This window comes from Toxotes jaculatrix, chromosome 8 (genome assembly GCF_017976425.1).
Source record: "Toxotes jaculatrix isolate fToxJac2 chromosome 8, fToxJac2.pri, whole genome shotgun sequence".
Lineage (NCBI taxonomy): Eukaryota > Metazoa > Chordata > Actinopteri > Toxotidae > Toxotes > Toxotes jaculatrix.
In genome coordinates this window covers 29,553,805-29,568,459 of record NC_054401.1, presented here as the reverse complement: position 1 = coordinate 29,568,459, position 14,655 = coordinate 29,553,805, and positions in this window count along the sequence as shown.

Sequence of the window (14,655 nt, the reverse complement as noted above, 5' to 3'; positions counted from 1 at the left end):
TTGAGCAAGCACAGTTTCTTGTTGACTTACAGGAAAGATATGTGTAAATGTTTTCATAAGAGTGGCTGTGGATGATTAAAGTTATGATATGCACTAATGTACAGTCACACGCTGATCTTGTCAGCAGTTTGCGGCTTCCTGTTAAACAATTTTACAGATGTATCATTTGTAATTGCGATCTGTGAGAAAAATACTTTCAGTTGCAGTACCATAAAGTAATTTGACCATTACTCAAATCAAATTGTCAGGGTTCAAATTGTGAAAAAGTCGTATAACTATACAATCCTACAGGGACACCTGTTGTCAATAAGAATTTACTTTTAAAAAAATCTTCATCCTTTTTCTGTTGCTGCAGGCTTAAATCTCTTGTGCACCCTTCTCTCCTAACTCTTTCTACAAACAGCTCTATTCCTCTGTGTTTCCAAGTTAGAAGAAAAGTTGAATTGAATGAATACCTGTGTGAGATGTTTTGCTGTGGCACAGGTTTTGCTATTCATCCAGGAAGCAAAGAGAAAGTTGGGTCAAACAAAGAGGGGAAAGCAGAGACAGAGAATGAGACATGCCAAGTATGATGTTTTTTTTTCCTGTTTACATAAAACAATTTCCAGAGTACGTTCTGGTCCACTCATGCCATTTCTCTTGAGAAAGACGAATAAGATGACAAAAGAAGAAAAACAAACCAAAAGTCATTGACAGGAAGTTTATTCTCAAATTTTGTTTTTATTGTAAAGTCATACAGAGGGTGAAGCCCTTCTGCATATCAGTGACAATGATGATGATTCGGTTGCTGATGTAAATGGACTTCATTCTTATTTTATCTTTAGTCTTTTTGACTACACAAAGCACTTTAGAAGATTCACACATTCATATACTGATGGGTACATCAGGGGGAATTTGGGGTTCAGTAACTTGCCCAAGGACACTTGCGGTCTGGAGGAGCCAGGGATCAAACCACCAATCTTCTGATTAGTGGGTGACCTTCATTACCTCCTAAAACAAAAACAGCTCAGCAATGTTGCCCTTGGTGACTCATGAAAAAAATCTAATTGCAGTGATAAAATGGGTAAAAAGGTAGGTGCATTTAGGGAGGTGTCCAAGGTTAGAAGTTTTCTGGAAGTGGTTTGAATTTTGTCATGTTTAAGTGAAAGAAATAAGCTATGGAGCTATGTTACCTGATCTGATCATAGATCAAACCTGTTTTGACTTTGATGGAGGGCCTGGTGTTTGGAATGACCCACTCCTACTCTACCTTTGACTTTAACGGCTGTGTTTTCACAAAAATTTCTCTAATCCTGCCACAAACAGGCACATACATGCAAACGTATGAGTATATGATATATGTTCATTCTTAAAGCAATTAAACCAAATTATGCCTGCTCCATTTGGGCAAAGCAATTTAGTTGAACTGCTCAGGCAAATTGCCAGCTGTACAAATGAAGAGCAGGATGTATGGAAATGTAAGCACTCCAGCACACAGACCACTTCACAGAGCGGGGGTGGGGGGCATGAAAGCCAAAACACAGTTTGCAGCCTGAGTGGAGGATGTCTTGACGCTAGTCAATGCATTACAAGCTTGTAATAAGTATATGCAAATTAACAGCTGGAAGTGGTTGTGGACAAAAGACAATGAGAAGACATGACAGTCACAGTTAAGTGTTTATGTGAGTTAATGTGTTTTCATGAATGCATCAGTTGGCAGAATCTTCTGCTGCTCTCTTTGACTTTAATAAACGTAGATACTGCAGGCACCAACCATTAAAATTATGTGTAGATATCCACAAAATGAGGCAGTTGCCCACATCCAGCATCATTCTGTGAACCAGAACGTAAACATGTCTCTAATAGGTTGGAGAGGTACTGAGATGACTGAGTCTTTTCTACAAAAATGATCTGTGCAATGCAGTGGAACATTTTAATTCTTAATCTGTGGCTGCACTAAGGCCAGTGCATACAATGCTAATCATCTTGTGTGTGCATAAACTTAAGGTCTGAAAACTTGCAGAACCATCAGTGAAAGGAAACGCAGCCATCAAACAGACACACAAACTTAGCTTGTCAGAACTCCAAATGTACAGTGCCCTCATGTCTAAATACTAGAGAAGCTAGTAAGTACAATTTTATAACAGACTATAAAAACCACAAACTGACTTGAACTAAATCAGACTTGTTGTTGAAAAGTAGAATTTTACTTTGAGAAATAGAGAATCAGAAATTGTATCCAAGAGTCTAAATGAAAAAAGAATTGGGAATGTGAAAGCAGTGTACAGATAAAATACAGCCACAGGATACAAGATCTTCAGCACATGTCAGAAACTGTACAACAGACATAATCTCAGAGCAGAAACATTGCTTAGCTTGACATAAGTACCAAGGGTACTTTTCAAAGAGATAGGAAACCAAGTAACCCCTCTGCACTTTTGTGTCCTTCTGCTCCTCTCTGGATTGTGCAGTTTAAAGTGACGGAAGGCATTGTGTGTCCATCAGCAACTTGCTCTCTCCTGATTGTTGTGGGAGCTGAAAGAAGGCTGACTATGACACAAAAGTGTGGATGGATGGTAAAGTCCAAAATGTCATTTTCCTTTTTGTATGACATTTAACATGTTTTTCCCAGTATATTTAGAGTTATCATTCAAATTTATACAGCAGCTAAAGTCTGAAAACTGAATCCCAATACCTAGAAATCCTGTAAGGCATGAGGTCCATGTAAGGATACTGCAGCAAAGGTTTAAGAGAATCCAGATTCTAAGAGCTGATCTCCGGAAGGTTTTTCTCTGTTGCAGCCCTAGTTAATGAATGTATACATGTAGACCTTTCCTGACACAGTTTAAACCTTTACCTAGCTCAGTGACTTCTCAAACTTTTCCTGCCATGCTCCACCTCAGAAGCTGAAAAATGTTCACCCCACCCCTCATTTCATTTCATCAGTCATTCACAATGACGAGGGAAGCTACTAGTAAAAAAAAGATCCAGGTTCTGGGTAAAATAAACAAATAGAACAACAGACCAAATCTAGTGTTTCTGTGTGGGTCTGCATGTGCAGGTAGCTGAGACAAGCTCACTGAATGTGATGTACAAACAACACCTTCCCCTCAAGTCAAAGGAGTTCTGGGTCAGTAACAGCTCTTCACTGAGGAGTGTTTTTGTCCATCAGCAGGTTCTGTCGTAGCTGCTGCTCAGAGCATGACTTTTTTCATCTATAGTCTCCACCTGCATTCTTCCTCTTTTCTATGACTTATTCAAACTCCAGTTACGGCTAGCTGTGCAAATTCTCCATTCCAGTTATCGATGTTATGAGGTGATGGTAGTACAGGTGTTACTGTAGAGCAGCTAGAACAGGAAAAAATAAGATGACAATGAATTGAAATAGTAGCTTGTCAAGAAACTGTCTTATTTCATAACTCCCTCTACAACCACATATGGCCAATCTTACATTTTGGTTTGTGTGCAGATTACTTAAGAGACAACATTTGTCAAAGCTCAATGTAAATCTGACGTGGGGAAGCTGTTTGAGGGCAAGGATTAGGCATGTGGCTGGGGTGGTTCTGATCAGGATTAGAAGCTAGGGGAGTCATTAAATCACTCAGGGTCTTCCCAACCATAGAGGAACAAACATGTCAATGTATGTGAGAGAGAGAGAGGTGGGGATGGGGGTTGTATGGGGTGTCCCTGTATTCCCCTGGGTTAAACCCATGGAGCCAGAGACTAGGAAGCTAACATCCCTGTCTGTCTGGGCCTCGGTGGGACAATGGACCACCCAGCTGGATCCCACTGTGCTGACTGGCTTAGAACAGATCACCAAGCAGGATGCCATATATTCACCAATGGGCCGAAGTATGGGAAAAGAATACATGGGAAATGATTTAGTCCAAAATCTCTCAGACTGTTTGATTTGGTTCTAGTGTAGATGGAGCATCTGTCCAAGAATGTGTAGACACAGCTGTGTCATCTTAACCCAGCACAGGTCAGTGAAGAGCTGAACTCAGCTATGTAACTATGTATGTTACAATCTACAAAAAGGGCCAGATGTTAAAGGACCTAAGCTGTCTCAGAAAGGTTCTTTAACAAGGGACAATGCTGTGGATGTTCTATGAGTCTGTGGTGGCCAGTGTCATCCTGTATGCAACGGGGCAGGGGGGGGACTCACTGACTACAGTGATGGAGAGGAGAATGTTGTCCAAAGTAAGAAGAATATTGGACTCTCCTTCACACCCTCTCCGCTATGTGCTGATCAGTCACAGAAGCTCGTTCAGCCACAGACTCATTCTTCCATGCTGCACAACAGAGCGACACGGGAAATCATTCCTGCCTGTTGCTATCAAACTATATAATTCCGAACTAAAAAAAATCAGACTCCATGTATACTGTGTATGTGTCATTTTTAAACCTTTAAACCTCATGTACATATATGCAAATACGAAGATGTTTTTATCTTTTTATTTTATTTTATTTTCAATCTATTGTTCTCTGATATTGGAGTATATGTATATTCTAAGGGTGGTGTTACAGTAGTTTTACTTTTACTCAACTTTCTATTTTACTTTTATTTTTATTTTCATTATATTTTTTATTTTTATTTTTCACTTTATTTTATTTATTTTAGAAACACTTTTTCTCTGTGTTACACACTGTGCAATTTTCTTCTTTTTCAATTGGGAGTTTGTCCGTAACCAAAGAATTTGCCTACAGGGATTAATACAGTTTTTTTTTTGACTCTGACAACTAATATCAGGAATGTAATGTAATGTTACAATGTGCAAAACATGCTCAAACTGGAAGAACATTTGAAAATTTGACTAATCACTGTCATGAGCCTCACTCAAAGAAACTTTGGCCTAGACAGTTTCCTAGATACTGTCTTCATATATTTGGGACTTTCGTTGCCCCACATTCATTTTATCAAGCAGTGCAAGCTCCTGAGCTGTGTGTGCGGGGCCCGAGCTCCACTTCCATTCTCAGCAAACCATTTCACCATGTGGCCAAGAAGGACAAACTACCTGCATTTGCTACCAAAATAGTACTTTCTACACTGCAACTCATGAACATCTTTTTTTATTATTATTATTTTTGTTTACTCTTATTGGACCTAATACACATCACTTCTGACTGAACTCTTTAAAGTATCTGAATGAATTCCCTTTGGCCTTGACCTTTTTTTTTTTTTTTTTTTTTAACATAAAGGCAGTTTATAATAATAATAACCCTTAAATTCTAAATTGTATTGCCGTTCTCATTTTGGTCCACTATATTCACAACAAAAGAAGATTCTAAATGAGACCAAATTCACAATTTTACACCATTTCAAGATATTCTCAATACACAGTGTTTCAAGAATGTAAATCTGTGGGTGTCTGTAGTCAGACAGAACATACATTCTGTCTTGTATTCTGGCTCTCTCCCAGTGTCAGCTGGGATGACCTCCAGAGCAAAATCCTGCCGAGGCGTACCTGCCCCCCACAAACTGACAGGTCTCCACCTATTAATGTAAGATCTGACCAGTAATTAAATACAGGCTCAGAGCTGCTGCCCCACACTGGGAATGAATGAAAACTGACCTTGTGTGACTTATTTCCAAAGGATGTCAGGACTGTTTAATGTTTTTTCCATCACATCAGGCTCCTCTACTGTGTAACCAAACACTAGTTTGGGTCTGGGAGGCAGACACCCATTCATATCCCATTAATACATGTTACTAACTCAGCTTCTTCCCTTTCCCGTAGTTTTGTGCTTTCTCTCCTCTCTTCTCTTCTGCTGGCACTCTCTGCAGGTTCATCTTGGGTCTGATTACATATCTCCGTGGCACATTGACTTATCTGTGTGACGCATATGATCTGCCACAAGAAAGCTCAATAGTCTGCATTCATTAAGCAACAGTCAGACAGACAGAGACACAGACAGCATACAGCAGTCTGAGGCCTAGAGGAATTTTAAAGAAGTATTTCTTTCAGCAGGATACTGTTACACAATTCAAGATGCCAAAGTCAAAGGCATGTGAGTTGTTACTGTGTTTTGACCTGCATCAGTGAATGAATCTATGGATGATCTCAGTTAACTGCATATAATCTTTTATCCATTTAAATACAATGCATTACACGACATCTACATCTGGAAGGTAGTTTAACTACTGGTGTTTAACCCATGCTCTCTGTCCTGGTTTTCCTAATGGGAACAAGAAAAACTTACAGTTGTATCATTGGATAACAGTACAGGCCAGAAGTATGGGTAGAACAGGTCTCCATGGATTATACAGATGGGTAACAAACAAAGCAATTCACCCAAATCAAATAACAAAATACACTGTTTGCAACTCCCCCTCAGAAAGACACATAGACAGGTTTTTGATGTGATGCCACCTACAGCAAGACCACTTAATCTGTATGTTTTACATTGTTGATGTGATTCCAAGTGTTGGGGAGCATGTATGAAAGCAGTAAAGTACAAGTTGCTTAACACTGTATTTAAATACAGTACTTGAGTAAATGTGCTTAGTTACTTACACCATTGCATGTGCCAGGAAGGGGGAACATAAGGCCTTGGGTGTGGACTTCCATTCCATTCACTCATGTTCACATAATAAACATTTAAAGAACCTCTTGCATTTTTTTAAAGATGAAAGTGTGAGGGCAACTCATTTCCTGTATCATGCTTACGGATACAGATGGGGCAGACGAACCATACACAGAGCTGAGTGTGTTTGTATGTTTAGTGTGGGCGTTAAAGCTGATGGGACAGGAAGAAAGCTCATTTTGTGGCATCAGCAGCAAGTAAAGGGGGGATGTGACGGCAGCAGATGCAATTAATGCCTAAAGCTCATCAAACTAAAAGTGCATTGGTGTTGTCCTAGTCCTTCCAGACTCCCTCACATCTTCCTCCTGGTCTTTCTTCTTTCTCCTCCCATCCTACAGCAGGAGTACGGTGTGATTAGTTTTCCAGCCTCAGCTTGCGCACGTTATCACTGTGGCTCCCTAGAACGTTCCATCCAGACTAAATATTTTGGCAGAAAGCAAGCAAGAGATCCTACGGGACCTGGGCCCAACCCTCTGAGTTACAGGCCAGGAAGGGTGTTAGGTGGCGAAAAGCTCTCCTGAGGGTGCGTAACCAATCCAGAACTGACCTTCACGCTTGTTGAGTTTGGGTGAGGGACTTTTGGGTTAAGACAGCTGGACTAGACTCTGTCGTGGGGATCAGTGATATCAGCCTAATGCAAAAGCATAAGTTGTTGTACAGTAACTTATCACAAGTTCATGAACACACTTTGTGCAGTATATCAAACATGTGCCACAGACAGTCTGAGGATACAGTGAACTAAATCGATGCCTCTTGTGCTGATTGGCACAGTATCAGGAGCTTACAAGACCAAACAAAGTGAAAAGCAGACATTTTGAGATAAAAGTCCTGGAGGAGGATCTTGATAAAGACCTGAGACTCACAGCAAAGGACAGAGAGCATGCTACCTCACACAGGTCAAGGAGTGGCAGCATACTTAGCAACACATACAGAATACACTCCACAGCCTCTTCATGATATAGTATATGTTCATTCATTAACTCAAATGGGCAGTTCCCAGAGTTGCATGCTACGAGTCACATGCTGCTTGTGAAGCTTCATTATTCTTCCACACACAAGAGACTGCAGCTGAATTAAGTGGTGCATATGTGTGTGTTTCTGTGTACAAAGACAGTGTGTGTTTGATTTCTTCAGAGGCCACAGCTTATAACTGATTAAACCCTGCATGGAAAATCACATAGACATTACAGGTGGAAGAGTTTGTCTTAGTCAGCCTTTTCCTTCTTTAAATGAATGCTTTGACACTTTGAAACTTGTATATTTACATAAAACAAGACAAGGTATTCAGCCCTGTAACCCCTGTTCACTATACAAAGATGTTGAATTTTCATTTTAAGAAGGAAGAACACTCCTTCCAGAGGAAAAAAATTGGTTTCTCTAATGGGCATGGTAAGTTGCCCATGCCCTGGTTGTTACAAGCCTGTGGCCTGTGGACAGAAGAGAGGTAAACTGCAACTCCCAGGGCACACTTTGGTAATTAATAGCATATCACCAAGTGTTACGTTTTGATGCACATGCCACCAATGACTGGCTTCTCCATAAAAATAGCAGCTGAGGTTCGTGGGTTCTGTAGTATTAAGAGCCATCCACTCTCAAATCAATCATCATCTGGAGCTGAACACAGCGAAGACAGTGGAGATGGTGGTACATTTTAGGAAGAACCCAGCCCCTCCTGCCCCCATCCTCCTGAGTGACTCCTCAGTCAACAGGGTGGAGTCCTTCACCTTCCTGGGAACCCTCATCACCCAGGACCTCAAATGGGAGCTGAACATCAGCTCTCTAACCAAAAAAGCCCACCAGAGGATGTACTTCCTCCGGCAGCTGAAGAAGTTCAACCTGCCGAGGTCAATGATGGTGCACTTCTACACCTCCATCATCGAGTCCATCCTCACCTCCTCCATCACCATCTGGTACGCTGCTGCCACTGCCAAGGACAAAGGAAGGCTGCAGCGTATCATCCACTCTGCTGAGAAGGTGATTGGCTGCAATCTGCCATCTCTCCAGGACCTGTACGCCTCCAGGACCCTGACCCTGTAAAATAAGAGAAAGAGGAAAGTACTAAGAGGAAGAAAGTCTGTAAGTCTGAAAGTCTGTTGCAAAGTGGATGTAGTGCAAAGAGGTAATAATGCCTTATAGGAGCATTAATATAACACATACAGTACAGAGCTGAATTATGTTAATGTAACAGTCTGTACACCTCCAGGACCCTGAGAACAGTTTCTTTCCCTCTGCCGCCACCCTCATCAACACAGCTCCCCACCCCGTTCCCCCCCAAACAGCACAGACCCTCATTTCCCCAATACAGACTGTTACATTAACATAATTCAGCTCTGTACTGTATGTGTTATATTAATGCTCCTATAAGGCATTATTACCTCTTTGCACTACATCCACTTTGCAGCATTGCACATTCTACTATTATTATTTGTACAGACTTTCTTCCTCTTAGTACTTTCCTCTTTCTCTTATTTTAGTATTAAAACTTTCTTTTCTTGTTCAACTTTGTGTGTTATGGGACTTGTCAGTCCAATTCGTCTGTTTTTTTGCACCAACAACACCACGTCAAATTCCTTGTATGTGTAACATACCTGGCAATAAAGTTTTCTGATTCTGATTCTGATTCAATGGAAAAACTACAAGTATTGCATGGCGGTGGTATGCCTCCATGTGGTTGGTGCCTTTGTGTAGCCGATGTAGAGGTAGAGGTTATGGGTGTTTTGTAGTGATAATGGCAATGTTGGGGAAGGTTAGTGTTGGGTGTTCACAAGCAAATCTCACACAAGATCACAGTGACCTTGACCTTTGACCTCTGACCTCACATACATACATACATACATATTGACTCCATCTTTGACAAGCAGTGATAATATGTGCAAAGTTTGAAGAACATCACTCAAAGTATTGTAGAGATAATACATTCTGAAGCACAACATTTGCATCAAGGTCACAGCGACCATGACCTTTGACCTCTGACTTCCACAATCTAATCAGTTCATCCTTGGGTCCTTAAGATATCGCATTGCCAAGCAAAATGTACACACGGTGAAAGTGACCTTGACCTTTGACCTCAAACCTTCAAAATCTACTCACTTCATCTTTGAGTGACTGTGAACATGTGTGCAAACTTTAAAGAACATCCTTCAAAGTATTCTTCAGATATCACATTTGCCTTCATAAAATGAAATGTACGATCACAGCGACCGTGACCTTTGACCCCTAACCCCCAAAATCTACCTTCACCCTTTAGGCACAGTTGACCTTTGACCTCCAAACTCCTTTCAGATCTACCTTAAGTCACTGCCAACATTTGTTCCAAAGTTTGACAGAGAGACCTCAAAGCATTCTTGAGATATTGCACGTAGAAGAACTTCTGGAAGCAGTCATTGCCATAGACAATGGCTGCTTTCAGAAGTAGCTACTGCTGTAGCTACTGCATTACAGCTTTTCCATTAGTGGGCATGAGATGTGGTTTGCCAACATGGTGTCTCAAGGGGAAAGTCATGGGCTCATTGAATTCTAGCTTTTGTCCATACAGGTCCTCATACTTCAATATAATAATTGAAGTGTCTTCTGATGTGAAAGCTCTTGTGGTTAAGGTTTCATTAAAGTTAGATGACCTGAAGAAGAACTGATTGTGGAAGTTGAAAGTCCACAGAAGTTTCATGGACACCTGACCACTGATGTGATCATGCAGTGGACCAGAGGGTTGAGTGTTAGAGGGTTCATGATGGTGATGCTAGAGAAGACGACACTTGTTTTTCTTCATATTGAGCAGAGCTTCAGTTTTACGTGTTTATCTGTTGGAGCACCTGTCATATCACATGGTTGCAGCACTGCATGAAGGTAATAAAGAAACCAAATGTTACTTCAGCAAAATCTCTTTCTTTACCACATAGGGGACTGTGGACTCCACATGGTGTTCCTTATATGTGGGCTATCTACAGAGAAGCAGTGAACAACAACACACTACACCAATGAAGCAGTTTTGTAACATGAACAGTATACCAGCATCATCTCTGACAGTACAGGGTATCAAATAGTTGGAGCATGTGTTGTCAGAGGGTGGCACGATGGTGCAGTGGTTAGCACTGTCACCTCACAGCAAGAGGGTTCGAACCCTGCCTGGGCTCTTCTGTGTGGAGTTTGCATGTTCTCCCTGTGTCTGCGTGGGTTTTCTCTGGAACTGAGTGGTTCTCTGTCTTTGTGTGTCAGCCCTGCGATTGACTGCCAACCAGTCCAGGGTGTACCCCGCCTCTCGCCCACAGTCAGCTGGGATAGGCTCCAGCTCTCCTCGACCCTGACGGATCAAGAGGTGTAGAAGATGAATGAATGTATTGTCAGGTAGATGATGTCATTCAGTACTATCCTGTCTTACTGCACCAAATAATAATAATAATAATAATAATAATAATAATAATAATAATAATAATAATAATAAACAATAATAATAATAATAAATAAATATGGAGTAACTGGTGCACATAACATACACATGTTGAAGATTTCTCTCTGGAAAGCTGAAACAGTCTAATGAGCTGTCTGCTTCTTTTGGACTTGGTGTATTTTTCCACACTTGATTTAGGGCTGGATTAATCCAACAGAATGTGATTTAAACATGCTGAAGTCATTTTACTTTACTTTCAGGCTGCACATCTGTTCCTTTGTTTGCTACTGATACAGGTTCATTCAAGACAAAAATGTCCTTAGCTTTTAAACTAGTGATTAAATAAAGTAAGTTGAGTTTCTTCTACTTGGCTGGGGGTGTGTATTGACTGCATCTCACAGAGGTGGAATGTGCTCCAGTGCACCAAGTGGACAGGACATGCAGCATCATGACTTTTTTTTTTTTCCAGTCGCTGCTTGTGCGGTTGACCAGCAGATCGTGAGGCAGTTTACACAGTCTTTTTTCTAATATTGCACTTTGTATATAGATTCTTATAAGCTCTATATAAGTCCTACAGACTGCTTAATAACATCGCCAATTGTTTCTTCTCTTTTTTCGTTGGACGTTGGCTAATACCTATGTTTTATCCCGCTAACTACGAAGTGAGTGAGTAGTTTTTCTCCCTTGTTTACGCATTGCTTGGTTACGCTGCTGGATGCCTGCTCACCGTACCCACGGATTACAACGAGCTCTGAGAAAACCAAGGATCGCTACATGGACAACTGTGGATTATTATGGTCTCTGCATTTGTATTTTTGTGGTTATTGGGCGGACATGATAATGGCAAACCAAAACCATCCCAATCTCCCAGCCAGACAACGAGTCACTTACTCCAGAGACTTTCTGCTGCGGCTCGCACTTCCTCCATCGCGGAACGAGCCTGTGCAGAGCAGCTGGGAGGCGTGCTGCAGCTGCTGTTCCAGAGATCCATTGACAGTAGCACAGTTCTGCAGCTGTGGAAACATTCTACAGTGGTCCCAATTCCAAAGAAGAGCTCTGTCAAGGCTCTAAAAGACCTTAGGCCAGTGGCTCTCACCTCCCTGGTAATGAAAGCCATGGAGAGGGTCATAAAGAACTACATCATCAAGGAAACCAACCTACTGATGGACCCTCTCCAGTTTGCGTACCGCAGAGACAGAGGGGTGGATGATGCTTCATAATGGACACTGTTCACAAACACCTGGAACAAACAGATACCAGCGCTCGACTGCTCTTTGCAGATTTCTCCTCTGCATTCAACACCCTGCAGCCACACATCCTTGCAGAGAAACTACACCACCATTTCCACCTGCCAGAGCAACTAATCCGTTGGGTCATAAACTTCCTGACCAACAGATCACAGAGAGAGCTGGTCAATAACACCCTCTCAGACCTCATCTTCACCTCCACCGGTTCCCCTCAGGGCTGTGTCCTCTCTCCTCTGCTTTTCATTCTGTACACCGAAGACTGCAGGTACACCCACCCAGAGTGTCATCTGGTTAAGTACCCTGATGACACACTTCTCCTGTCCATGCTCTCAGGACCACCATGGTCCTGCATTCCAGCAATTTGTGGACTGGTGCAACAACTCTGCACTGGAGCTGAATGTGGAGAACACAAAGGAGATGGTGGTGGCCTTCTCTAGGAAGCAGAGGGAGCTGGCTACAACATCTGTCAGCACAATCCACGGGAAGCCAGTAGAGATAGTGGAGGAGTACAAATATCTGGGAACAATATTTGACAACTCCTTCACTTTCACTGCTAACACCGAGGAGATCCTCAGAAGATGCCAGCAGCAGCAGTACCTATTGAGGAAACTTAACTCCTTTGGGGTCAACAACACCATTCTGAGGACATTCTATCACTCCTTCATAGAGAGTGTCATGACATTCTCTATAACTTGCTGGTTGCACTCCATCTCTCTTCAGAACAGGAACCGTCTGCAGAGCACAGTCAAGGTCTGCTCTAAAATCATTGGTCTTCCACTTAGATCCTTAGATCCTTCCTCCCACGACATTATCATCAGAAAAAAACATTTAACATGTGTCCAGTAATAGTTCTATATTTTTGGTTTTAGTTGACTGAACAGAAAGATGATACCTTGCACACCCCCAAAAGTTTGATGACTTTGCAATACTTTTTCTAAAACATGCTCTGCTAGTTCCTTGGTCTTGGTATTGGTGGCATTTTTACCAAAACTGATTATTACCGTGAAATACACCATTCCAAAACACCACAATGGGGACCTGCAGGTCTGATAGGGTTCTGCAAAGATGGAGATTATTTCATAAAAACTTATGTTTAACTTTTTGATTATTGTACATTGCTCCTGTTATTTGTTCCTTATAAAGCTGCTGCTTCACTGCTTCATTATTCTGTGTACAAAGTTCTCTGCATCTTTAGCTGCTCATCTTGTTAGCCAGGACTTTTCTTTTTAGTTTAGTAACATAATTATTTCTCAGTGATCTTTGTTGTGTATCTGTACTGACACACACACAATGAGAATTCAAACTGCTTGGGACAGTGGTAGAAAACCTTTGAGTGGTGGAAAATAGGGGCTGGCTCAGGCAACTGAATCATCCCCTAGTTATGCTGCTATAGGCCTAGGCTGCTGGGGGACATCCCATGATTTACTGCGCACTTCTTCTTCTTTCTCTTTCTCTCCTCAGACCCACTCTCAAATTTATTAGCCTTTATTACATGTCATTAACTCTGTGTCCTCTCTGTCCCGTAGTCCTGTGTTTGTTTCTCTCTGGTCTCTCTTTCTCTGTACCTTACTGCAGGTACCTCTGGCTCCGGAGCTGCATGTCCTATGGTCCTGGCTCCACCCACCTGCTGCTGTTTATTGTTTACAATGATCTATTTCTAACATGTTTAATGTTCCGTTCTGCTACAGATAAATATTTGATTAATATTCTTTGCAAACTGTAATGTAAATAATTACCAGTCATGACAGCTTTTTGCCTCCGTGCTCTGTTTCATAATTCTAATCTGCTGAGCACACATTATCCAATAACTGTTCACTAACTGTAATGTAAATACTGACCCACATTGTCTGTATTATGCTGCATGTCTTTCTCCCCCTCTCCTCCATTCCTAGCTGTCCTATCTTCCTCCTTTTCCTCCTTTCACCCACCCCGGCCATCGGCAGGAGGGTCCCCCATCTGAGCCAGGTTCTGCTCAAGGTTTCTTCCTGTTAAAAGGGAGTTTTCCTTGCCACTGTCGCCTTAAGTGCTTGCTCTGGGGTCAGGCTCTGGGTCTCTGTAAAGCGCTTTGAGACAATTTTGATTGTGGAAGGCGCTATATAAATAAAATTGAATTAAATTGAATTGAATTGAAAACCAGGCCTTAGTTTGGATAGAAAACTGTGTATTTCCATGTGGAGCTTACTCTGCTGTTTATCTCACTGCACATCCCTCTAATATCCGCCTCAAATATTGTCAGTGTTTCTCAAAGTAAGACTAGCCAGGGAGCCCCAGCTTTCTCTTGAACTGATCTAGAAACATCTCTGAAATCTCAAAGGTAGCTGATGAACACAGTGAGGTGCAGAGCCCTCCGTCCGCTCATGCTGGGTCTCACCTCATGCAAGGAGTGGACAAAAGACAACAGCAGAGAGAGAAGGAGGCTAGAGAGGGTAGAACTATGGAAACTATGTGGAGTGGCTTCAG